This window comes from Melopsittacus undulatus, chromosome 15 (assembly GCF_012275295.1).
Source record: "Melopsittacus undulatus isolate bMelUnd1 chromosome 15, bMelUnd1.mat.Z, whole genome shotgun sequence".
NCBI classification, from domain to species: domain Eukaryota; kingdom Metazoa; phylum Chordata; class Aves; order Psittaciformes; family Psittaculidae; genus Melopsittacus; species Melopsittacus undulatus.
This window is the reverse complement of record NC_047541.1, coordinates 5867614-5890622: the sequence shown is the minus strand read 5'-3', so window position 1 is coordinate 5890622 and position 23009 is coordinate 5867614. Positions and strand designations below refer to the sequence as shown.

The 23009-nt window shown below is 46.8% G+C and overlaps 1 protein-coding gene across 1 annotated transcript in view; it reads left to right on the top strand.

Annotated features, from left to right (window-relative positions):
* Positions 1-7628: 7628 nt before the first annotated feature.
* LOC101870528 (opioid-binding protein/cell adhesion molecule homolog) overlaps positions 7629-23009 on the top strand; it is a 209100-nt gene continuing 193719 nt past the window's right edge. Inside the window, exon 1 of the mRNA XM_034069551.1 lies at positions 7629-7691. The gene's annotated coding sequence lies outside the window, so the exon portion shown is untranslated. The remainder of the gene's footprint in view (positions 7692-23009) is intronic.

The following is a 23009-nucleotide window of genomic DNA, read 5'->3' as shown; positions in this document are numbered from 1 at the left end:
ATTGCTTATTTATACAAAGCTCATCGTATCTATTTCTGTAGCATTTTGTATCTCTCGCCTCTGTTTTTCAACCACTGGTGTCTGGGGTGAGTGGGGATGTTTATACTGAATTTCATGCTCACTTATACCCAGGCCTAGTTTGTGCTTAGCTGACTGACATTGCTTTAAAGAACCATGGATGGTTGCCTGTCGTGTTTCCTGTTTCAGTTGGGTTTTGTTCCTTCTATGGAGCCGTTTTCAGGCACTGTAGCACGCCACCAGTTTATTGCACAGGCACTTAAAATGCCCCTGTCTTGTTAAAAATAATAAAGGTTTAAAGTGTTATTCTTGGAGTATCTTTAGCTGGTAATGACCTTTCTACACGTGCCGAGCACTCAGGTGAAGGAAAGACGCAGTTGTTCTTTATTACTGAAGGAGCTTAACTAAGCTGCTTTTGCCAATGTCAAATTGCTCGGGGGCTGGTTGACCTCCTATTTACTTCTAATTCCTGCAAGCTGTTAGTGAGAGCTACACTAAATCAACCTGTCATTTGGTTTTGCCTTCTGTGACCATCACTGGAAGATTTTTATACTTATGAGCATCAGAGAGGAACTGCATAAAACTCCTTAAGAGCATATTAGGGTTTACAAAGTGTGTAGGAAGTTGTTCGGGGCTATAAATGGTACAAATTACAGTGGGAGAGGAGAAAAGCTGGTGTCTAGCCTGTGCTCCTCTCGCAGGGGAAATGTAAGGAGCAGCAAGGGGAAACACAGACTTTGAAGCAAGATTTCACCTGGTGGGATTCCACCTTTATTCTTTACTCCATGGTTTCAACACCGATTATGGGTTTATAAGATTTATTCTTTCCCCTAACTGCTGGAGCTGCAAAATCAAGCTGCATTCACCCTGCTTCTTAGCTCATCACTACTAATAAAGATCTTTCAATGGGAGTCGAGTTGACAGTTGTGCTGAGGACAGTCATCGTGGGAGATGGCACCAAGAGCGAGAGCAACGTTATTGTTTGGTGTGAACCATTGTACCCACATCACACAGCTCATTCAAAGGCTCTTAAAACGCTGCTCAGTTGTTAAGCTTCTCAGTATCTCTGTTAGGGAGCTGGTGCTGGAGATTCCCTGTGGTGAGGGAAATGGAGGCAAAGGGAGGATGAAAAGGGAGATGCAAAACTAAACATCGATCCTCCTATATCTGCATCTGAGTGGGGCATGGGAGGTGTGGTCCACAGGAGTTGTGGTCCATGGGAATCATAGTCCATAGTTCTGGCATTTAAAGTGCCTTAATTTCTATCCTTTGAAGAACTCCTGTAGAAATATTAGTCTGGGAAGTGCTTGTGCATCATGGAATATGGGTGCTGTGATGGAAGCAGGATGGAGATGGTGTTTTTCATGCTGGCCAAGCTTGCTCTGCTGTTCTTCATCTGTTGGAAAGCAGCCTTTGACCAGCAACCAACTTTTATTCAGAGTGTTTTTAAAAGCCTGATATTATAGTGATGTATCTGTGCTTGCAAAGTAGTGGGTAAAAGGTGTTGTAAAGAAAACTCACTCTATTAAAGTATTTACTGATATATTTATACATAAAACCAGAAGACAAAGCCATAACAGGGCCTTTCCTCGGTATTTATGACCAGGTTCTGCTGTGTCATTGCTTCCACTCCTCTTTCTGTCCTTGCAGGAACAACCTGGGGAGCAGAATGTTTCATCTTATCATAGAATCCCAGACTGGTTTGGGTTAGAAGGGACCTTAAGGCTCATCCAGTTCCAACCCCTGCCACGGACAGGGACACCTTCTACTAGAGCAGCTTGTTCCAAGCCACTGTGTCCAACCTGCCAGGGATGGGGCCCTGTGCCAACACCTCAGCACCCTCACAGGGAAGAGATTCTGCCTAAAAGCTTATCTCCCCTCTGCTAGATTAAAGCCATTCCCCCTTGTCTTATCCCTACGTGGCCTTGTAAAAATCATGGCAATTGATGCCACTTAGCTGGGCATCAGGTGCAGGGATGCTCATGATGGGTTTGTCTGAGACCAGTGCTTGCCTGCTTACCTGGGAGAAAAAGAAATGCTTTTGAAGGCCTGTAGACCCCTGTGGGCCACTTGTTTTGCAGTGTCAAGAGAAGGGGACCAGTAAAAGACAGAGTTGTAAGCCAAAATAAGGCTGGGAAGGAAAAATCCTGACCTATTCCATTGTGGAGATAAGTGAGGTATAAAATTGCGTCCATATTGAAGTCCAGGGGAGAATTGCTTTCCATGGATAAGGGCATGCTCTGGCCAGCACCTAGTGAAGTGCTGCTCAGTCTCCTAATTGGGCTGTTACAGCATTAGGGGACAAAAATGTGGTAATAACCTTCCTTGAAACAAAGCTTGAGAGGAGAGAAAAGATGTGGAAGTGTCTTAGCAATCTGTGCCCGAGTGCTTAGCACCAGGTGCTTGGATATGGGGAAGATGAGGGTGATATCTGTCTCCAAAGAGATAGCGGCGTTGTGAAAACACAGCAAAGTAAATCACTGCTCGCGAAGCAGAGCCGGCCCCTATAAATCAACAATAATATCTCAGTCCTTGCTGAGTGCACGTCTGAGGCACTGTACACAGCTCTAGTCACCGTGTTACCAAGAAGGAAATTACAGCATAAGAGAAGGTGAGAATTAGGGCAACAGGACCAGAGCTCTGTGAATATCATAGAGGAGGGGGGAATTTTCATAGCACTTCTGAACAATTGGGGTCAGGTTGGTTTTGATTTCTCCTATAGAATCAACATAACACCCAAAATGAAATATCAGACAGTGGAAAAAAATACTCCAGAATGTATTGAAAGACATCACGTCCTTCTCTGGGCATGGACTTTATTACTATGGAAGCCAAAAAGCATCATTCACTGGGACTGGCATAACTGTAGTTGGAGTTTCAGCAGAGCCAGGTGTGAACTCCTGGTGGAGCCAGCTCTCCAGACTCCAAAATCCATTGGGAAAAGGGTGATGGATGGAGGATCAAAGCAACCTAAACTTTATCTAAAGACCAAAGAGAGTAGACTTGCTGGATGCTGGGCAGAGGAGAGCAGGGCTGGTTGCAGTGTTGGTGGGAGCAAGGGAAAAGCTGGTCTGTGCTCTAAGGGGCTCAGATAAGGCAAGGGGAAGGAGAATATTAGAAGCTGGTTTGATGTGCGTAGCTGGTCAAGGCTTTTAAGTGAGATTAGTGTATCTTAGGAACACTAGCTTGCCCCTGGGGTTTTGCATTGAGCTAGCCTAGCCTTATTTAGCCTGGTTGGCTGCAGCAGCAAAATCCAAACCCTGTAGGTCTGGGATGCAAGCGACTACCGCTTTGATCCTCTCTCAACAGCAAAGGTGTGAAATGCAGTATTGCTGAGTGGTATGTTCATAATAGGACTCCTTTATTAATGCTCTGCAGTGACCTTGCTGGGGCACAGTTGAGTTCCTTGTCATCTGTTGGTGGGATGCAGTGTGGGGCCTGTGAGTTCCTCTCTATCTTGGTTGTCATCAATACTGCGTGTTGGCATCACGTAGTCATGATGGGCTTGTTCCCAAGGGCCTGGAATATGTCTAAAACCCTCTTCGTGACTTGCTATTTTTAGAGTTGCATTTATAAAACAGAAAAAACCCAGTCACAGCAGACCAACAGTGTCTTTCCTATCAACAGCAGATACATCAGAGAGAAAGTCTCCTTTCTCTTTCCATTTGCTGGTGCCACACGAGGGAAGAAATCCTGTTGATTCATGGGCTGGGGGAGGCTCGTGTCTCCAAAGCCTACTAATCACTGGTATTAATGAAGCCAACTGGAGAAGTGGGTCAGGGCTTGGCCTGAGTTAGCAGGAGTGGGTGTCACTGGAAAGAAAAATAGGTGGAAAGCTGAGAGATGATGTTGGCAAACGGGTTTCTGCTGGGAGAGAACCGAGAGCAGAAAGGCTCTGATATCTCCATGAGAAAACATCTTGTGCTGTTGTGAAATTGAGTTGCTTGCTTGTAAATGTTAAAAGATAATACGTTTCTATCAATAACTAGAGGCTTAAATAATAGTCTTTGGTCTAGCTACCCATCTCCTTTCCCCATTGAGGGAGAAAGTCTCTTAGAGCAGCAGGGAAAGTCTCCATGCAACAGCTTGTCACTCGCTCTATCACACACCGTATCAGTGAGTGTAGTACAAGTTCTCATACTGAGTCATCATCTTTTTCTTTGTCTCGTCATTCTCTTCTGTGCTTTTATTGGTGTTTTTTCTAATGCTCCTTACAGGCACATAACTGATGGCTTAGGTTGAATCTGTTCCTTGGATTCAGCCACTGCAGAGGAGATGGAAGCTGAGTTACAGAAACCATGTAGACAAGGCCCTCAGTGCCATGGGCTAGTGGTGGCCCTGGCAGTGCTGAGGTAAAGGTTGGACTTGATGATCCTAATGGTCTTTTCCAACCCAGCTGTTTCTATGGTTCTATGATCCTAAGCAAGGCATGAGTGTTTGTGCATGTGGAGAATGAAGGGGATACATGCCCGTGTGCATCCCAGCATGGCTATAGGAGTTTTGGGGGTCTAGAAAGAGCCAAATTCTCCTCTTTTTAGACATCCCTGTGTCTGAAAGTGTTCAGTAGCATCCCTGTTCTTTTACAAGGCTGAATGTTTCATGTCCCATCATGTTTCGTTGGCTTTTTCCCTGCTTTTCTGGGAGACTAAAATTGCAGTGCAAGAAACCCATGTGGTTGCTTGCAAAATGAAATTCCAACTGGGAACCTTTGTACACAGTTCTGGTGTCCTCAACATCAGAAGGACATGCAGCTGCTGGAGCAAGTTCAGGAGAGGCCAGGAGAATGAGCAGGGGCTGGAGCATCTCTCATATGGATACAGGCTGAGAACACAGGGGCTGTTCAGCCTGGAGAAGAGAAGCTGCGTGGGGACCTCAGAGCAGCTTCCAGTGTCTGAAGGGGGCTACAAGGATGCTGGAGAGGGGCTCTGCATCAGGGACTGTAGCAACAGGACAAGGGGTGATGGGTTCAAACTGAAACAGGGGAAGTTCAGCTTGGAGATAAGGCAGAAGTTCCCTGTGAGGGTGCTGAGGCGCTGGCACAGGGTGCCCAGAGCAGCTGTGGCTGCCCCATCCCTGGCAGTGCTCAAGGCCAGGTTGGACAAAGGGGCTTGGAGCAAGCTGCTCTAGTGAAAGGCATCCATGCCCATGGCAAGGGGTTGGAACTGGATGGTCTTTAATGTCCCTTCCACCCCTAACAATTCTATGATTCCTGTTGCCTGTGTTGTGCCCCTCCGCTCCCCTATTCAAATAAGCATGACTCGTGAATCAGTGCAGCGCAGTGGAAGGGACAAGGCAAAGCAAGTCCGAGGCTCCAAACAACAACTTCTTCTTGAATCAAGCATCTCATTAATGGCTGCAGTGTCGCTGCTCTGCTCTGCATAATTAAGTTTCATGGGGCGTTACAATTAACAGTTGTGCCGCAACGTAGGTAGGAACAATCTCCCGTTTATTTACCCTGGCTCTATCTGAAAGTGCTGTGTGGTGAATAAGATGCATTTACAACTAGATTAGGGTGCATTCTGGGTCATAAATTGAGTAAGGCTGTAATTGCTTCCCAACAAAGGAGAGCTGCAAATAAGACAGGCTGCCTCTTTTTTTTCCTTGCTTTCCTTTCCCCTCCTGAAACCCCTTTTTTCCTGTTGATGTGTGTCTGAAAATTCTCATCCCCAGCTAAATAACACAGTTACGGCATTGAAAACCTTGTAGAAGCTTTTTCAACTTGACAGCTCCTACTCTGTAATATTTCAAGACATATTTTCCCCCTTCTTCTTCTTCTTCTTCCTTCTTCTTGAGACTCTGCTGCAGAGACTTGTTTTAAACCCCCATATTAGGGCTTTTTGTATAATATCAGTCAAATATCCGCATGTGCATCCATGAAGAGGAGGGGGAGCTGGGTTTCAGGCACTTGGAATTAACTGGGAAAGAAGCCAAAATGTCATTAGAAGCACTCGGATACAGCAGAATGCAAACCACCTCCAGTCTATATTCAGCTACGAAGGCAGGCCCAGGAATTAAACATTTATCAAGGCAGGGGGATTAAAGCCTGACCACAAATACTCTTCTTCATGAAGGGCTTTCCCTGTGAGGAAGGAAGGATCTGGAGAGTTAGCACTACCGCTTGCATGCTGTTGAAGAGCACGAGAAGCTCTTTCTGCCTGGAAACTCTCTAGGCCAAATGAGCTTTTCTTGCTTCAAATATTTCTTAATCGGAGTTTCTTATAGGATTATGAAGAGGCTGGTGGAGAATGTTAAAAAAAATGGGTTTTTTCCATCCTCATGAGTAGTTCTCGGGTGGTTGGTAAGACTTGGAGCCGGAGTAGCTCGAAAAGGGGGAGATTCAGCTCTCGTCCAATTCTCCTCCTTGTTATACACTTAAAGAAAAGCTGCCATTTCCTGCTAAAGCCCCATTTGTCTTGCAAATTTCTCTAATGAGCAGATTTTGGAATAAATACCATGTAATCTGCAGTGACAGTTCTCTCATTTCTTTTTTATTAGCTCAATCTTCTCAGCATCTGAAACACGGAGCGGTGGAGTCTCGCAAGAGGCTTCGGCAGCTCTGTGGGAGTTGTTTTAACACCTTGGCACACAACTCTGCCACTCGCTTTCCCATTGCATCCCTCCCCTCCCTGCTACCTTCCATTTATTTATTCAATTGTATGTTTTAGCAGCATCTGGCCGTAGCCCCAGGCACCCTTTAAGTAATTTAGAGTACACACAGTCACTCATTAGCAAGACGTGCCCTGTCACGTCATCTTCGATTCCTACAACAGCCCATGGAGCAACAGCCAGATGGGTACAGGCACTGGCTTGCTGTTTTCCACATTCCCACATGCCTGGGGGGTGGAAATGGAAGGGCTTCTTATGGATCTCAAAGGGTTGTCTTAAGATTTATCATATTTAGGAGGTGGATTTTGTGATGGGGGATTTCTCTTTGTCCTAGAGAAGGTCAAACTGGTCTTTCTACCAGCAAAGGGTGAATAGCTTGTTGGGGTTGTCCCATGGCTGTGGTGTTGGCTGTTGGGCTGGAGCTTGGGTGTAGGACATCCTATGTGGAAGGGTGAATTGCTGCAGCTTGGGTTGGACATCCCCATGTGGAAGGATGAATTGCTGCAGCTTGGGTCAGACATCCCCATGTGGAAGGATGAATTGCTGCAGCTTGAGTAGAACATCCCATGTGGAAGGATGAATTGCTGCAGCTTGGGTCAGACATCCCCATCTGGAAGGATGAATTGCTGCAGCTCGAGAAGGAGCGAGTCTCTGTTTTGATATAAGATTTGGGGTGAGAAGGGGCAGCTTTTGCCTCTGAAGCTGCATCCGCCTGTTGTGCAAGCCTGGATCAGAAGGGGTGGAAAAAGCAACTAAATGAGACTGTGAGAAATAAATAAGAAAACAAACAGCCTGCAGGATGGCCTCTGTAACCGTGTGCCATTCAAGCTGACCTTTACCAAAGTGTATTTAAAACTGGAGTTTTTCCCTTGTGTTTCCTCCAGTCTCCAAGTGAATCACAAATCCCATTGCTTTTAAAATACATAGTGTTGTAATGCTTGGTGAACTTTAACTTTAATTTCTTCTTTTTTCTTTTCTCCTAGGTAAGTGGCATTCACTTCATGTTGAAGTACTTGAGGGTCCAGAGTGGGGATATAAAACATTCCTGCCTGGTTGGAGGTTCTGTGGTAGGTGAAAACCAACTCCTTTTATTTCTTCTCTTTCCCCTGTGTCCCCCCAAAGCTGTTTTCTCTCTCTTCTGACAGTACTGAAGTGCTGATACTGCAGGGGAAGGGTGTGAGGCTGTGTAAGCTTCATTCACAGCTCACTGCTATGAGGAGTTGAGTTGCAATTTGGATTGGCAGCGCTGTCCGTCTTCCGTGTGGGGTTGAGCATTGCGGTGTGGGAAAGCAGAGGTTCCAAATCCCATGGAATGGCGATGCTGAGACACACTGTGTTTGCCCCAGCTGGTTTTAGCCATGCTGCAGTGGCATGGAGTGTGTTTGCTTCTTATAAACGGAGGGGATTTGCCCACATAGTGCAGTGATTTACACAGGCAATAGCGCTTTGAGGCAGTTTTCTCCCTCGAGCCCTTTTAGCCCCAAACCCCACACGAGCAGCTGTTTTCTTTGCTTGGAGTGCACCCCATGGTTGTGTGCAGAGCCCTAAAAAGCCTGGGTGAGATACCCACATCCCAGGGCTGGGAGTGATGTGCTGAGCAAGCTTTCACCCTGCCACATAACTCCGGGTGGCTCATTCCCAGCATGTCACTTGTCTCTCCGGTTGGTGTATTATCTCTCCCTGGCACACGCAGCGAGGTAGAAATACAAAGCTATTTGCAATGCAGTTTATTAAGACTGTGGTTTAGAGGTGGTTTGAGGGAGCACGGGCTGGAAATGTTAATCAGCATCTCTGACAATGTATTGACCTGCCTTCTGCCTTACCTCAGTGCCTTGGGGAGCTGGAGCGGGATGCCAGGTAGGATATCAGTGGTAGAAGGAGGGGAATCTTCTTGCCTGCGGAAAAGCAGCTTGTGGGTGGGGAATGCAGAAGGAAAGAAGTTTTTGGTTTAGTTTAGATGGTTTTAAAGGGGTTTTCTGGGGAGTTGTTTTGGTGTGAGAAGGGAGCAAAGGACCCGCATGGAAACAAGTGATCCCACACAACTACAGCGCTGCCTTCTCCTGCTCCATCTGCAAAGGTGTCATTAGTTTTCCCCTTTTGTTTTAGACTTCTGTGAACCAAAAGGGCTTGAGGATTTTAATGGTCTATCTCAAAGATTGAGAGGCCCTTTATATGTCAAGCCACAATCCCATCCTAGGCTGTACTGGCCTCTGTTTGATTTTATGAAGCTTATTTTGGATAGATGGTATTTTTATGGCTCTTGCCTTGCTTCACCGATGGCCATATTGATGTAGTGCTACAGGACAGGGCTAATAAATAGTTTATAAAACTGTAGGTTCATTCTCCCAAGTGATCTACAGCTGCTTCTGAGCTGACTACAAATCATCCCAGTGATACTGAGCCCCCGTACCAGCATAGCCCTGGGCAGACCCATGGCACACCATGGGGAGAGAGGAATGAAAGCAAAGCAAAGCTTCCTCTTGATGAAACTCATGCTTGTGTCCCTTACAGTGACATTTTGCACCAGCAGCAGAGCATGGAGCAGCCAAGTTGGTGTTGGGTTAGAGCAGGATGTCTTGGTCATCACGGGAGCAAGCCTGTGTTGGGATGTCATTGCTTTGGAAAGCTACCTTATGCTACCTAAAGCCTGTCATGATATTACCAAAGCCAAATTGACCCAGGTACAGACATTCCCAAGCTGTAAAGATGGAGTCATAATGAGCTTGTTATTTGAGGACCTGTGACATGACCAGATTTTGGGGTGTAAGGACATGGGAAGTGGAGGACAGATGACAGCTTGGATGTCATGAACTCTAGAGCAGGAGTTAATGGGCACCTGTCCCTCTCACCATTGCTCCTGCTTTTCCTGAGCTGCACTGGTGCCTGTGCCATCCACCTACACTTGACTATGCTATTGTAATAGTAGTGATAATTTTTATGGCCTTTATTTTACACCAGGAGATTTTAGGCATGGCTGCCTGATTTTATGCATGGTTGGAAGGAGGTCAGTAGGCTGGAAGGGGAGGTCTGTGGGCTAAACCTGGCTGTCTGGCAGGAAATAAGCATGTCCTTTAGTGTAATCATCCGTTTCCTTTAACCTTGGATAACTCATGTCCTGGGACATGAATTACCATGTCCATGTACCTTTCAGAGTATTTCTTCCATGCTTTGCATGAGTGGATTACTTCCAACCTCTTCTTTAGGAGAGATGCGACCAGGGTGTCTGGTCCAGCCTGACCACAAGGATGTGGCTTCCATCCTTCTCTAGAGGCCATCTCCCTGGTGTATGTACATACCCATGGGTAGACGTATCTATCATTTAGCTCTAAAAGCATCTTAGCTGCTCGGTGCAGGTAGTGTTTGTGTGTAGATTTGGGTTTAGGGGCTGTATGACCTCATAGGACCTCCAGAAGGGCTTCTTGGTGACCTGTCTCTGACCATAGTGTATGAGGTTGTCCCTTTGGGAACTGAATAAGCCCTTTTGGAGATTTGATTTGCTTCTAAATGCTTGTTCATAGAGTTGCCTTTGAGTCTGTTTTAAGTGCTGAGGTCTGATACCTGCTTGGCTTGTTCTTCATTCTCCATAGTTGTCTTTTTACTTCTCCCCTTGAGCCCTGTGTGTGTCAAAACCCACAGCTGTCTGCTTGGATCAAAGGCTTTAACATGTTGCTTCCTTTCGGGTAGTAGAAATAGTTAGCCTGCTCCATTCTTCCATTTTGCAATCATAAAATGCTTGAGGTTGAAGAGTCAATGAGGCTTTCTCCTCGTGGATGGTGGCGTACTCTGTAATGTCATCCTGCAAGGGGTATGAGGCATCTTTCTTAGTCTGTGTGTTGAAGTAGGGTTTGGTTCAGACCCCAGAGCAGCCTTCCAGTATATAAAGGGGGCTACAAGGATGCTGGAGAGGGACTCTTCATCAGGGACTATAGTGATAGGACAAGGGGTGATGGGTTCAAACTGAAACAGGGGAAGTTCAAGTTAGATACAAGGAAGAAGTTTTTTATTGTGAGGGCAGTGAGGTGCTGGCACAGGGTGCCCAGAGCAGCTGTGGCTGCCCCATCCCTGGCAGTGTTCAAGGCCAGGTTGGACACAGGGGCTTGGAGCAGCTGCTCCAGTGGAAGGTGTCTCTGCCTGTGGCAGGGGGTTGGGATTGGATGAGCTTTAAGGTCCCTTCCAACCCAAACCATGCTGGGATTCTGGAAACATAGGGCTTGATTAAAGGGCATGTTTGAAGAGGCAAGGGCAGTGTTGTCGGGGTGAGATGTACCCAGGCACACATATATATATATTGACTTTTATCATGCTAGAAGTGCCATGCATTCCCTTTATGATCACTGTTCACTTTGGAGAGGCAGCAAAAAGAGTTCTCCTGGCATGATTAAGGGCTTTATTCCTTTGCAGATAGCTCAGAAGAAGGAATAAAGCAAACACATCCCATTGGCTTCCCTGCACCCACCGTCCTCTCCCCACTGGCATTTGGCAAATGATAAAATATTAAAGCCATATTTTTCTTTTACTGCTGTGCTCAGTTACCACGTTGTCCTTTTCTTTGGAAAGGAAATGCAGTTGGGGAGACATATGGAGGTGCTTGTTCTTCTTGTTGCCATGGGTATGTCTGCAGTGTCCTCAAATGCGCGGCTCTGGGTGCCTAGCTTTGGCTTGGGCTCCTCAGCTCCACCACTGCTGCATGCTTACCTGGGGTCTTAGGTCTCTGTTGCTGGTGCATTCCCTATCTAAAAGGCTTCTTATCCTGTATTAAGGTATGTTTCTGTCAGCTATATAATCCAAAGGTTAATTTGGCTATTACTACACTATTGCTATAGTGTTATTACAAGGGCTTACTACAGACGCTGCAGCGATTGATATTTTTTAGGTACATTTTGTCATGGCTTGGCTTAGGGACAAGTAAGCTCTGTTTTATCCAAATGGAGCTTGAAGCATCCACAACCTCCAAAAGGCTCCATGGGGTGTGTGGGAATGTTTAATGAGGAACCAGAACAACTCTGATGCATCCAAAAGTGGGATGTCTGAAGGACTTCTTGAAGTGAGTCTTGGGCCCTTCAGGAATAGCTGGCTATAAGGGATGGGTGGGTGATACTTATAGAGTTGTGTTGCAAGCATCCATCGTGTTTGATGCCTGCTTGCACAAGGAAAGGTGGGAAAAGACCCATGGGGGCTGTTGTGTCTTTTACTTTGTTACCTGAACCAGCCTAGGACAAATTGGCCTGTTGGTGTAGGAAACCTTAGGCTGTCCCTGCTTGTTTTGTTCCTTGTTGTAACTACCTTACAGTGGAATTTCAGAGACTTTGAGTCTCCAAATAGCTCAGGTGAATGGTTTTCTCTTTAGTGCTGTGCATAAAAGAGAAGTGCAGCCCTTCTTCCAGCTCCGCAGTGGAGTTCAATGAGAGGGATTTGGAGTTGCTGCATTTATTAGTAACATTAGGGCAGAGGAATGTGCACAGATCCATCACCAGCTCCATGCTTTAAACTGGCATTTTTCCCCTTGATTTCGATTGCTCTCACTCTTTTCTGTGCTGATACAGGAAAGCCCCAGCATGGGATGATGAGATCAAGTGCACATTGGTGGCAAATGCAATTTGTAAAGCACTGGTTGGATAAATGACATTGTGTAGAAAAGAAATGTTGCAACACAACGGTACTAATGCAGCCATGTGACACCAATTTAATGCATTTTCCCCATTAAGCTGCTTGTTCAAGACATCTTTCGACCATTTTGAGTACAGCAGTGGTGTGTAAGGCCTCTATTTTCTGAGTATTACTCATTTTGCAGCTAACAGATGTCAGGGTCTATTTGTCCCTTATGGAAAAGTCCCCGTAAAGTTCAATAGGGATTAAATTTGTCAAGCTCTATAGAAACATAACAGGATTCTATGGAAATTACTCTGCAATCCTATAGAATGTAATGGATAATCTCGTCTCGGGAGGAATTTTAACTCTTGCATAATTGTGGACCAGAATAGAAAATCTCCATTAAATTCCAACGCGATGGTTCAAAAAATCCTATAGGAAAATTATTGTTCCATGTTAAAATCAGGACTTTTTCATCAGTAGGAGGTTTTATTCATTTGCCAATTCTCCTAAAAAGTGTTTTGTCAGGAGGCTTTGTTCTAGGGAACAGTGATTTGTACATAAATGATGCTTATGTCCAATGCTCGTATAATTTATGGCGAGGCACTAAATTCCCTTTTGGAATAACTGGAGCAGGAGGAGACTTTAAACCCTGCAGGGGGAGTTAAAATTGGGATTTTGGAGAAGGGTTCTGCCTGTGAAAACACCTCGGAGCGCTGTTGTGATGTTATAGGGGTCGTCAGCAGCCCAGCAGCAGAGGACAGGCAGGGTGTTGTGTGCAGGCACGGATGTGCCGCAGACACAAGCTTTTCCCTGTCATCTCTCTGGCTCCGGCGCTGCTTATCTGAAGTGTTCAGCCCAGGATGCTGCAAATTAATGTTGGATTGAAGCTCTGTTTCTGTTAAACTGCCCGTGGCTGGTTTTGAATGGCTCTGCTGCCTCTTTCTGCCTGTTTTTGATGGGGTGGCCTAGGTGATTTGGGGCATGGGATGTGCCGAAATCAGGGCTTTGCTCTTGGAGGTGGTTGTTGGTGGAGCTCAGCCAACACATGGGCTGGAGCAGTTAATTATGGAGAGGAAGCTCTGTGTGTGTGTGTGTGTGTGTGCGAAAAGCCACCCCTGAAAGGATCATCTTCCTTTTCCTCCAGCCTTGGAAGGTGCTGCTGTGCATTTTGATGAAGGCAAAGCACCCAAGTCATGGCATGATCACCACCGTGGTCCGGGTGGCATCAGGGCACTGCTTGAGCCCTCGTGCTGTACAAAGGGGCAACCTCCTGAGGGAGCTTGCAGAAGAGTGGGGACACGAGCAGGGTGGGCATGGGCACGGTGGGTGGATGATGCTGGGGGGGAGCAGGTAGAGCTGTGCCCATAACTGATTCAGAGAGGGGAACGGTTGTCTCTGCGGCAGACTGACACGGCAGCGTGATTGCTCTTTTCATGGTCCATTGTGTAGGAGGATGAGTCATTTTGGAGAAAGGAATTGCTAACTCCTCGGGGGTATTTACTAAGGATGATTTCAGCGAGGAAGGTTACTTTATTTTGGCAGGGAGAAGGACTTTCTTCAAAGGATGGCAAATCAACTTGTCAGCAGAACGCCGGCTGCGCTGGTGCTGTTGCAGGGGAAGGGGGACATCATCCTGCACTCTGGTTGTGCTGGCATCTGTCCTCAGCCCGTATAGCCCTGTGTTAAGAAGTTTCATTCTGATGTGACCCAAATTGTGCCTCAGCAAAGGATTGCACCCAGTATACACATAGGGAAAGTTTGGGGCAGATTCTGTACATGGAACACAGGGCACAGATGGTTTTTGGTTTGCCCATGGAATACAGGACTCTGATGCATGGGGAACAGGTCATGGAGAAAGGTTTGCATAGCAGAGATGGGATCAGCTGATAAAGTTGAGAAGGTCCAATGCCAGGAGAAATGTAATGCCACAAGAGAAAGGTTAGGATGTGCCTCTTGATAGGGTGAAGCATAGAGAACAGGAGCCAGGTCCAATCTTAAGTGCCTGAATTCCTTTGCACTTCCCAAAGCGAAGAGTCTGAAAATCAATTGACACAACATATGTAACGGGCTCATTTACTGGCGAATAGAAATGTGTGTAAATCTGGCATTAAACATGAGTTTACACTGCTCCCCTTCTTGGGAGAGCAGTGATTGACGGCGCTGTGTAAATGACATGAAGATGCTGGTAGAAGCTAGGAAACATTTACCCTTCCGAGATACATGTGTACATTGGAGAATTGCCTCACCTCACTGTGAGCTTTAAAGCATCTGGAGGGATATCTTCTTGCACAGGTCTTTGCTGTTGCTTACAATGAATACCTTTGTGTGTAAGAATGAGTACACAGAGAAGCAGCCCTGTCTTGAAGAATTTATAACGGGTGTTTTCTTTCCCTCCTATAAGGTGATGGAGAAAAAGCTCCTGCAAAGCCATCAGCTTCCCAAGCTCCAGAAGCTGGGAGACTGCGCAGGTACAGAGGGCTGGCTCCTCTTGCTGTGCCTGTCAGGCAGCTAGTCCGTGTGAAAATCCAATAACAGCCATTTGAGATTAAATTCTGAGCACTTGAGTAATCTAAAGCCAGCGAGGAGTCTGTGTCTCAGCAGTCAGTCGAATGGTCGGGGCTGTCATCTTATTATAGCGGGAGAGAGAAACTTTGATTTAACCCAAGACCCTTAATTTTCCATCACATTTCCTGACTCCCACTGGCTGTTGATGTTTCACAAAATCTTTTGGCTTCTCAGATTTGTGACTGTCTTCAGGGCTCCCACTTCTCAGGCAATTTCCTTTGGCAAGGGGATCCATCCAGATCAGTTAATGGAAGCAATAGGCTGCATGGGTGTTTGAAGGAGGGGAAAGTGCTAGAGCAAACACCCTGGGCTTAAAGACAGAGGAGCTGCCATTAGCAATGTAGGTGTATAACAGCATAGGAAGGGGGAAAATAAAGCCCTGAACTGTATAGAAAACCCTGCTGAAGCTCCTCCCAGCCCTGGTGACCTGGGTTTCAGAGCTCTCTGCAGAGGTCTGGGTTTAACTCCATGTTCTGGGTGCATCTCGGTCCCTGCCTGGTCCTCAAGGCCCATGTTGTGTTAAATCACTGCCATCCAAATGTTAACTGATCACAGCTTCTGAAATGACTGGGAATTAATTGCAAGCTTAAATATTGCCTTGGCCTTTAACTCTGCTCCGTACTGAGTGAAGTAAAGGTTTTGTCTCATCAGAAAGACATCTTTCTGAAGAAGAAGATGTTCTTTTTTTCCCTGCTGGAATTCATTTTCTTTTTAATTGCTTTGTGCAATGCCAACCATGGGAATCAGCCCTGGGCCTTTTATTTATTTAACTATACATGATTTCATTGCAAATTCCCATTTTCTGGCTGAGGAGGATTTCTTTCACCCACAGAGGTGCTCTTTAACAATAAGCCCCGTGTCCTTTCCGTGTTTCTTCCCAGTGCTCATGAACCAGGAGGGCAGGCAGCAAAAAGGTGTGAATTAGATTTCAGTGTTGCAGCACAGAAGCTTCAGCTCAATCCTTCCAGAGCCGCTCGCTAGAGCATCTCTCCACCTTCACTGCTATTCTTCTTGTGTGTGTTACCTTCATTTCCATAGCACATCCAGCACCCCGGCTGCATTCTCATACACAGCTCTCCCCTGTAATGAGTGACCTAGATAGAGCTTTCTTTTTGGACAAAGCAATAAACAATAGCTTCACTAACAATGTGCTTGGCTGCCACTTCACGCTGAGTAGGGCTTGGACTTAGCATTAGAGAAATAGTCCCTTGGAGCCAGATTATCTAAGGTACTCGGATGCCCCCTATTACCATAGTGTGTGAGCGCCTTGCAGCTTTTGAAGATGCTTATTTTTGTGTTAACCCTGTGATGTTAGCCTTCTTCTTTATTTAAAGACTGGGGACTGAAGCATCAGGAGTGCATCTGTGCACAAAGTGGCTTTTTTTGGGGAGGAAGAGCATTGCATTTCCTTCCAAATAGGCTGTGCTGAATGAGATGCCGTGGGGTATTAATGTCAGGACTATTTTGTGCTGTGCCCCTACCATTCAGACCCTGTCTGAATGATTTTCCCTTCACTGGGAAAAGCTGATGTCCCCCTTTTCCAGCCAGCATAAATCAATGGAGCCCAGCTCCATTGCCATCAATGCGATCACCCCGTGGTCTCTGAGAGGTTTCAAAAGGCTCCAGGGTCTCTTAAGCCACATCCTCCTTCCTGATGTGAAGCAACCAGCTTGTCGTCAGTCCCATCCACCTGGAGATGTGCTTCCCTCTCCTATGCCACATTGCAGGGACGATAATTTACTGTACCACGCTGCTTCCTTTATCTCCATTTATACTCTCTTAATGTGGTTGGGAATCCACAAATTCCCTTTTACGCTGTTCTGAATGTAACCTCCTAAACCTTAATCATGGTTTGGGGAGTAGTAATTCTTTCTGTTATATGACTCTCTTTTTCTTCTTTTCTTCTATAATTTTTCCTTTAAGAAAAGATCATTAATCCATGTTTCTGAGCCTTCCCATCAATCTATAATTGAATCGTATAAGAAAGGCTTGGTTTTACATCCCTATAAGAAAGAATCCAATTCTCCCTAATGCCTGCAGATTTATAAGCTTTAAATATCCTGATTTCCCTTATTGTTTTTAATTTCCCTAATAACCCAGATTGTGTGGAGTTCTCATCATGAATCGTGAACCTGAATATACTGTGATCTGTGGAGATCAGTTGTCTTTTTCCGTGGAGGAGATGCCAACAGCTTAACAGGCCCATCTCACAGGGAAAACAAAACCACTTCTAATAGCTCCCTAACCTTGGTGTGTTGGGAAACACCCCTCGCAGGCATCTTCAAAAGATGCTCACTTCATTATCACATATTGCACTGCAGGGCTTTCCCCCTCTTTAAGTCGCAGCTCTGCTGTCACCTCCTCCTTTCAAAGTACAAAGGGAGCACATCCTGCCTTGCTAGCTTGGTGGCCTGGGAGGGGAAGCTGCCTTTCCAGCCCCAGCTCTGCCACCAGACTTGCTTTTAAGCCTAAACTCAGTTATTGCTGTCGCCTGGTTCAAGGCATCTTCTCTTACTAATAGCAGCAACCCGCTGTGGAGAGCAGAACTCATACTTTGGCTTGTGTTGTATGGGTTATACCTGCTGGGGTGGATAGCAAGCACTGCTCTGAGCCCTGATTTTGAATCCTGGAGTGGATTGGGTTGGAAGGGACCTTAAAGCTCAACCCCGAGCCCCAGTGTTCTCAGCCTGTCTTCCTATGGGAGGTGCTCCAGGCCATTTTTGGATGAATACAGCTTTAGCACACCCTATTAGGGGGGTTTGCCATGAGGCTGTGTAATGGGAAAAGGAGACACTGACCAACACTTGCAGTTGAGTCTATTGGGAGCTGGAGTATCTGCATGTGTAAGACATGCAGGGAGACAAATTGCTTTGTTAACCCCTTAAAAGTAGGGGGTTTGGAGTGATGGGGAACTTCCAGCACTGCCAAGCTCGTGTATCCCATGATTTGGGTGGTCCATGTTTTCAAGCGGAACAGCATTGGCTAAAGCACAGCATCTCCTTCCTCCTCCTCCCTGCAGCAGGGAGGAAGAGAACAGCAGGTAATTGTGCTGTCTCCTGAGACATGAATCGCAGCCAAGGTGGCTGTTTTAAGCTGTTTGGAGCCTTGGCAATGGCATGTGAGTGGGAAATTGCTCTGAATTCCTGCTGTAGCCTCATCTATGCTGAACTCCTGGGCAAGGTGTTGAGAAAAGCAATGCATCCAGGAGTGGTTCTAAGCTTCCTGTGCTGGAAGGAGAGTGAAAGGCAAGGTTATGCTCTAGGTGCATTTACCAGCTTCCATCCCTGTCTTCTCCTGTAGCCTCATGCTCCCAGTTGATAGAGACGTTCTTTTACCCTATTTTCATGCCACGTCTGCACTGCAGATTCATCCTCTTTAAATGAGATGCAGGGATCTGTTAGCAGGGCACCTTCCCAACACATCCTTTCCCTTTTCCCCCCTTTCCCTTTTCCCTTCCTCCCCAGTAAGAGAGGGCTGGATTACAAGCAGGTCTGTTGGAGCACTGGGGGTACAACTGTCACTTGGAATGGCTGCAGGCAGATCTGTGCTCCTTGTGATTCATTCCTTTCCCTCCCTGCATCCATTTTCCTAGTTGCTTTCCGAGTTTCAGATGGATTCTCCAGATTGCACAGCTCAAACCCTCTCCTGCCTGCCAGGTCCTTCTGTTCCCTTCCAGTTCATTCCTTAAAGCATTCCTTGCAGCCTTCTTTTCTCATGGAGCATGGCTTGCATAGGTGCAGGAACAGCTCTGTGCACCCAGGTAATGTGGGTGTCAGGTCACCTTGAGGACACCCAATCGTCCCACCAAGGTCTCTGCTGGTAGGCAGAGAGAGGCCAGGGCTTTGCTGGGGTGGCTTTTTGCCTTGCTTCCTTCCCAGGAGGGATGCTTTGTGCTTCCATAAGCACAAGCCTTCTCCACAAGGCATGCTCACCATTCATCCCAAATAAGGAAGGATAATTCCTTGCCTTCCCCAGGTTTACTTTCCCTATGCCCACACTCTCTTTGGAAAGCTTTAAGAAACAAACCCGCGTTTGTAAAGGTGGAAAGGGAAGGGATGAAGGAGCAAAGGGATCTCCAAGTTGCTTTATGTCCCCTTGTCCATATGGGTGATGAGTTGCCCCTACCCTGGCACATGAGGGTCCTGTCACTCCATTAGTGATTCCTCCTGGATGCTATGTGGGATATTGCAGGCTGGGAGACTGGAAGTGCTGCTGCAGTGAGAGAAAAAAGGGGAGAAAACAGGATTTTCATCCCTTTCTCCTTTATTTTGGAGGTAGACTCAGGAATTTGGAATTTCCCTTGAGGAGTTCACTCTCCAGGTCATTCCTTTGCTGCGGCAGACAAGGGGATGTTTTCCTCTCAGGGAAAAGAAGACGTGACCGTCTTCTTTCTCTATTGATTACACACAACAGACATTCTCAAGTGCTCCTGGGCTCCATGAAGGGGAGGGAGAGAACAAAACCCAGCTCTGGCTTTGCTCACCAGCACCATGAGGCTTTGCTCCATGGAAGAGCCCCAATGGGGTACACCATAGAGGGTCTCTGCTATTAAAACATCCCATAATGGACCTCTTGGCTAGGGTTAGAGAGGGGAAAAAGCAGCTTAATCTACCTACAAGGTGCCCATTTTGTGGCTAAAGACACAAAGGGCTTTGCTCTTAGCCAGCCTCGGTTTCCCCATCAGCAAAGATTGCTGTGTTCCTTATGGTGTGTGTAATGCTTTGTACCTGAGGAGGAATCTATGTGTAGAAAAGCACCTGAAGTGCATGCCAGGTACATAGATGTGAGTGAGAGAATAACATCTCTGCCTATTAAATACAGGGGGATGTCCCTGGTGGCATTACCACGCAATGAGGCAGATTGGGGGGCCCCAAAACTGCCATTTAGGATGCTGCAGAGGTGTGAACCCAGATGTTAAATGCTTACTTGTGATGACACAGCCCTGCCTTGCTGGTGTTTTCAGTGGATGACGGATGACTGCAGAACAGCTGAGATGCTTTGAAGTGTTCTGCTTGCTGTCAAGCTCTGTCTTTCTGCCTGTCTATCCATCTTCTCAGCATAGCTGTGTGCTGCAGTCCTCTTGCACACATATTCAGCTCCATGGGGAGATCCTGGGGTGGGATAACTGAGGCACTGCAAGGATTAAATTATTCAAAGCAGCATTTGTGATGCTCTTCCCTCCTGAGGGTCTCAGAGCAATTTGCTGAGGTCTCTTATACACATGGGGGAAGCAAGGCAGGGCCTGGAATCATGCGCTGAGTCGAGTGCAGTTTGGAAATGGAGCTCAACAGTTCTCCATCTAGGACTGACAAGAGCAAAGTGTGCTTCAGAGTAGGTAACAGAGGTGTGTGGTGGGCCCTGGAGGGAGGCTGCGAGATGGCAAAGTCAGATGTGTGCAAGCAGTGATGCTGGCTCCATCCTCCTCCTCTTGTTGCTTTTCTCTTCTTTGTGCTACCCCTCTGGGAGTCCAGTTAAGGAGGGAAGAAATTGCCTGGAAAAGCCATCAGCCCACATCTAATTCCCTTTGGAATTGCTGTTTCAGGCTCTGAGAGTTTGCATTAATCTGGCAACTTTGGAATAACAACTCTGTTTTTCATCAGGAGTTGGTTCTTCCAGCTCCAAAGGCTCTTGAGGCACCAACCCCCCAGGTTTGGGCTTGGTTTCCCACTCAGGTTACCTGGAGAAGCATAAACCAGGTGAGAGAGAAGCAATGCTCCTCAGCTCTGCTACACAGGAGCTGCTCAAGGCATTGAGATGCCCTGCAATTAGGTATCCAATCAAGTGGAAATGTTAATATTAAAATAGCAGGAGGAAAGTACCAACCTTGGCTTCGCAGACCAAACACTCTTGGTGCTTCGGTTTAGTGGGGTTTTGTCTGTATGAAGTTGATTTAAGGAACTTTGCATGAGTAAAGATGTGCAAGAAAGTGTCTGTGTGCTCTGGCTTGTTTATCCCAGGTTGTAAATACTTGGAGAAATCATTCTTCTCCCTTAGAAAGCCTGTTTTCAAGCAAGTAGGAAGAGCTGGGGTTACAGCTAGGGACAGAGCTGGGTACCTGCAGCTTGCTCCATCACTCTCCCCCTTCTTTGCTCTTTTAACTGGAGGCATTGAGCCTCACCTCCCTTGCTAAGGATGATGTCTGCTGTTTAGCACCATGGAGTCAGGTTGGAAAAGACCTTTAAGCTCATCAAGTCCAACCATTCCCCAGCACTGCCAAGGCCACCACTGACCCATGGCACTGAGGCCACCTGCAGGGATGGTGACTGCAGCCCTGCCCTGGGCAGCCTGTTCCAATGCCTGAGCACCCTGTGGGGCAGGAATTGTTCCTCAGCTCCATCTAAACCTGCCCTGGTGCAGCTTGAGGCCGGTTCCTCTTGTCCCATCCCTTGTTCCTTGGGAGCAGAGCCCAGCCCCTCCTGGCTCCATCCTCCCAGGTCCCTCAACCGTTCCTCATCACACTTGTGCTCCAGGCCCTGCACCAGCTCCATTGCCCTCCTCTGGTCCTGCTCCAACACCTCAATGTCTCTCTTGTAGTGATGGGCCCAGAGCTGAACACAGGATCCTTAAGCACAGTTTAATTAGCAACTGCCACTTCCCTTTGCAGGAGAGTCCTGGAGAGTTCCATGGCAATGCTGCTAATGAACGTCTGTGGAAATCACTGCTGCAACATATGGTGATGAATATTTCTGTTGGGTTGGGTGCTGCTGTGACAGGAGCTGCTTCCCCGTTTTGCTTTGAAAGTCAAACGTTTGCACGGCTCTAATGTGGCTCTAGGATTTTTCCATTGAGATGAAAGGGGTGAGAGAAAAGAAGGATTGTTGATCCTTAATTACGAGCTTGCTTTAATGACAAGAAGCCTTGGTACCAAAGAACAAAGTCGTTGCCTCCTGCTCCCCTCCCTACCCCTAAATACATGAAGTTGGGCTCCTCTGTTATTTTCCCTCATCCTGGATTATCCAAGGTATGGTTTTGGCCTGATTTTTGGCATGGATCATTCCTATTTCCCTCTTCCCCTCCAAACCCCATCGCACCGGCACAGTGGGGTTTGCTCTGTTGTGCTGCTGTATCACAGGGAAAGCTGTTTCCATGCAAACGGCCACCACCTCCTGTCATTGCAATCATGTTTTGGGGGTTTGATGGTCCAGAAGTTAAGCTGCAGAGTTTTGCTGCACCATAATCAGGATCTGATCTGAACCTTTGGGAAGCGGAGGTATCCTTCGAAGGCAAGAAGCAGTGACAGCAGGAAGCTGCCTGCCTTTGATATAGTGCTCCTTCTTTGTTATCCTGTTGGGAACTGTACTTGGACCTGTTGAGAGAGGGATGCACAGGAACAAGGGCATGTCTCATGTTCTGCGCTATCCCAGGTCTTAATGTAGGTAGAGCAGCATCCCTGGTGATGCCAAAGCTTGGGATTGCAAAGGAAAGGATTTCCTGTATCTTTTTGGGCTGGGAAGCTTGTTCCAGATGCTTGAGTTTCTGAGCACCAAGCTGCTGGCTGCTATAATGCAGGTGTTCAGCTGTTCAACAGCCCCTATGACTTCCTTACAAGTCAAAACCTCCACCTACTTGGGTTAAAGGTCCATCATCCATTGGCTGATGATCCCTATGTGGATCAGGGAGTATGGTGGGCATGGTTGGACCTATAATTGCAGCTGAAGGGGGGCATCCTTTCTTTCTCTGGATCTCTCTGTTGAAGTGCCAGGCTTCCATAGCAGTGCTTTGCAGAGCAAAAGCTCTTCCCTGTGTGCCAAGCCCACTTCTGAAAGATGTTGTGTAAGCTTCTTGGCGAGCAAGTAACTTTTGTACTTAGGCTGTAATTGGCTTTAAATTCCAAAGGTCCATTGCTAATGATAATTCAGAGCAGTTTAATTAAAGGGGCACTGTCAAGTGCTTCCTTTATAGTTTGTCTTTCGCATGCTTGTAATACCCTTTTTATTTTGGTACGAGCTTGAAGGTAATAATTAAAGTAATTCTCAGCTGATTTTGTCCTTTTCTCTTTGGCAAACTTTGATCCGTGCTTATTTTTCAATGGAGATGAGATTAATGTGGCCACTTTTGTTCCAACACATTTCGGTTCAATGCAGCACCTTATTGCGCTGGGATCTCGCTGTTCCCATGCTGGTGGCATCACTTGGAGATGACATTGATGCAGCTTTGGGGAGGGTTGCTAAGGCAGCCACAGGGCTCATGCTCTACCTAAAGAGTCTCTGAGCTGCCTTGTACAGAAA